Raw genomic sequence first — 3,480 nt, 5'->3', positions numbered from 1 at the left:
TGTTGCCGCACCAAATTAACCTAATTGCATTTGTTCGCCTGAATTTGACCTAGTAGGGACATGGAGAGAGATAGTGTCACTGAAACGATAGTGATACGACTGACAGGCGATTTTTTCGACAGAGAGAAACAGCTGTCCACAAATAATCAGTATAGGTGGCCCTACTGGAGAGGGCTCTAGTTGACATGTGCAAAAAGAAAAGGAAAGTTGGTAAAAGCTGGTAATATGCCAGAACTTGAAAAGCGAACAATTCAAAGTTCAAGACCATCCGAGGGCTGTGAAAACATTTATTTCACAACGCACAATTTTTTTAACGCACCAGCCTACTCTGTCAAATGTGCAACCTATACCAGAAATGTTCACGGTTTTATTCCTACGTACAATCAAGAACTCCTTGACAGCACATTGCATTTTCATAAACAAACAACAACACAAAGAAAAATCAACGGAAAAATAATACGTGTGTCGTGAATTCGTTGACTAAAATCATGAGTGCGTTTGTAGAAGAAGTGGACTAATCGTTCGCTGATCATTCCAACACTGAACCACCTATACCTATAAAAACCAATAGTTGAGGAATAAAACTCACACGAATTTATAAAGGAGATTCATTGCGAAATAAACTAAAAAAAACCTAAAATCAATCACATAAATATCGAATTGGGTGGTAACCTGAGAACGTAACCCGCTTACTCATCTGTGTCCCAGCTCAGCTTCCGAAGACGTCGCACGAGTGCAGTCTTTGTTATGCGTGGTTTCTTCAATACGGCTGAAGTGCTAGCCCATGTTTCACCTGCACAGCATAGAGGTGGAAGAACTCTTGTTGTGTTAAATAAGTGAGAACATAGATCGGCATCATAATTTTGATCAATTTGCTCTTTCAGAGGCCGTACCGCGCCCATGATTATCGCTGTCTTCTATTTTCTTTGTCACCCAATAATCTACAATAATGCTTTACGAACATAGTAAACCAGAATTTATTCAAAATAAAGGAAAAACAGTATCAGAAAGATAAATTTAGAGAAAACATCATCGTGTGGACCTGCACAGCACCATTCTTCTAAAAAACTATAAAAACCAAACTATAAACGCAACCTCTTTTGTTTTTGTTTCCTTCTCGATTTCGCAAAACGTTCCTGCCTGAAATCCGGTTCAATTTTCAGGCTGCGTAAAACTCTTCAGTGACGGCGAAGTTGCTAACGTTTTTACCAGCATTGAATGTAATAAAAGTTAACGTATGTATACATGAAAAACGGTTACCATAAGGTATTTCAAATGCGATAGTGCTTAGTTACAAAAAGACGAATATAAGAAGCTTTGCAGAATACTTCTTAATTTTTCTTCTTTGAACAAACACGAGGTTTGTAAGCAATTTTATTATTGGGCTGACGTTTCGGCCGTATCGCCTTCTTCAGAGCCTGGAAAGGTCGATTGACAACGATCTACCAAGCCAAACACGCCAACAACTTAAACAGAGAAACTCAAAAACCAAGTTCCAACCACGTAAACAACGTCAAATACTCACCACTTCTCTGCCTCCGACCAACCGTTTGGTTGTGTCTGCGGAAGAGGAATGAGGTGTACTTCCTTCCGGAGTGCCCCTTTATCAGACTAGAAGATCAGTCTTATATACTGTGCGAGATCACGTGTGATTAGGAGGCACTCTTCCTTGCGGTTCATGTTTGGGTTCTTGAAATTAGTCCAAAACGCCTCATGAACCCTGCGCGCCGACATGCTAGCTTTCTGCGCGAGAATATTAACCTTAACATCAAAATCCTGTCCGTTGTGTCCTTGTGTCCTATGCGTGCCTAGTGGAGTGTTCGCCTTGCTTTTAAATTAACCATCTAGGTGTTCTTTTATGCGGACACAAAGAGGTATTCCCGTTTCGCCAATATATTCGTCCCCGCAAATTTTGCAAGAAATCAGGTACACTGTACCCGAGATCATGCAATCACCGTCTCTGACCTGAGGGCAAATCGTACATTTATGCGTTGTACATAGACGGTCGTACAAGCGGTTTCGAATCAATTGGCGACGTAGATTATTCGGTGTTATTTCTATAACTACCACTGATTTCTCTAAGCCCACCCTTCTTAAGCATCTTTTTATAGCTATGCTTAATTCGTTCGAAATGAAGGGTATTTGCAACGGAATTTTATTATCGCTAGACCCATCGTTAGAGCTCATCGCCTTTCCTCTAAACTTATACCGAGAAGCTACGATATTGTAACCGTTGGAAATGGCTATTTTCCGTGCCAAGTCGAGTGAATCTTCTCTCTGTTCTCCTCCCGTACACACACCGGAGGCCGTACGAAACATGTCTCTTGTAGTGCTCTTTTTGTGTGTGAAGGATGAGATGAGAGATAATGAACTAGTATGTTTTTATTACTTGGCTTACGGTACCACTTCGTAGCATAGCTGTTATGATGTAAGCTAATCTGAAAGTTTAAAAATGGAAGCCAGCCCTCTTTAGGTGTCTCTCGGGTGAACTTAATGTACTCTGACTGTTCATTTAACAATTCAAAATATTTGTTCATCTCCTCTTGTGTGGAGAAGATGACAAAACAATCATCAATATATCTACAGTAGAGTATCGGCCCAAGATTAATTACCGGGGCTTCTATTTTAGACATAGACGCAATAGCGAGACTAGGTGCCAGTCGCTGTCCCATTGCCAACCCTCTCTTTTGTGGGCAATATTTACCGGATCATCTAAAGATTGACCAGTTCAAACACTATTTTAAGAGGGTCATGATCTGCTCAATCGACAAGCCATACATGTTAATTTCTTTTTGGTGTTTAGAAAGAGGTTCGAAAACGGCTTGCATTGCGGAGTCATTCGATACGTTCGTATAATCGAACATCGAATGACTCCATGACGTAGGCGCTGTTAGGACGCTCGTAACGTAGATGGTCCAGAAACATTCGGGTGTTCGTGAGATGAGTTAGCAAATGTTTCAGTAACTGGACGACTATCAGGTTTATAAACCATGTTATTCTGTCCGTTGGCCCGTTTACACAACTGATAATTGGTCTAACCTTAAACGTTAATGGATTTGTTGACCACAATTCATCAGTGGATACCAGCTTATGAGTTTTAATAAGCAAGTATAGCACGGGACATGTTGGCAGATCGGTTTTTAGTTGAGAGATAAACGATGGTTTTAATTAGTTAATTTAATTTCAATTAATTTTTTCCTGGAAACTTTGCAGAATAATTGTAAAAGTTTAAAACAAACCTTCGTTCATCTATCTGGGCGGTCCTCCCACAGGTCATTTGTCTCGGGCGAGTTCTGAAATTAAACCAAATAGCTGTCACTTACAAAATATTTTATGGTTCATTTTGATTTATTTTTTATAACTGTTTAAAATAACTTACGCTTTGATCTTGGGCACAAGAGAGAACAGCAGTGGTGGGTGATGACGGTTGACCATCACTGCGCTTCGGTCGAATCCCTCCAGGGACAAAGAAGTCCCTAG

The 3,480-nt window shown here is 40.3% G+C and overlaps 1 long non-coding RNA gene across 1 annotated transcript; it reads right to left on the bottom strand.

Moving 5' to 3' along the window:
* Positions 1–431: 431 nt before the first annotated feature.
* LOC309798530 lies at positions 432–1,389 on the bottom strand. Its single transcript, XR_014293176.1, has 4 exons — positions 1,261–1,389; positions 1,096–1,140; positions 694–941; positions 432–555 (listed from the first exon to the last, which is right to left on the bottom strand). It is a non-coding gene; the product is annotated as an uncharacterized lncRNA (long non-coding RNA).
* Between the last annotated feature and the right edge of the window lie 2,091 nt (positions 1,390–3,480).

Source organism: Mesoplodon mirus, assembly GCF_964341445.2.
Source record: "Mesoplodon mirus genome assembly, contig: HAP1_SCAFFOLD_4009, whole genome shotgun sequence".
Classification (NCBI taxonomy): Eukaryota; Metazoa; Chordata; class Mammalia; order Artiodactyla; family Ziphiidae; genus Mesoplodon; species Mesoplodon mirus.
The sequence above is the reverse complement of the archived record's forward strand: the minus strand, read 5'-3'. Positions and strand labels throughout refer to the sequence as shown.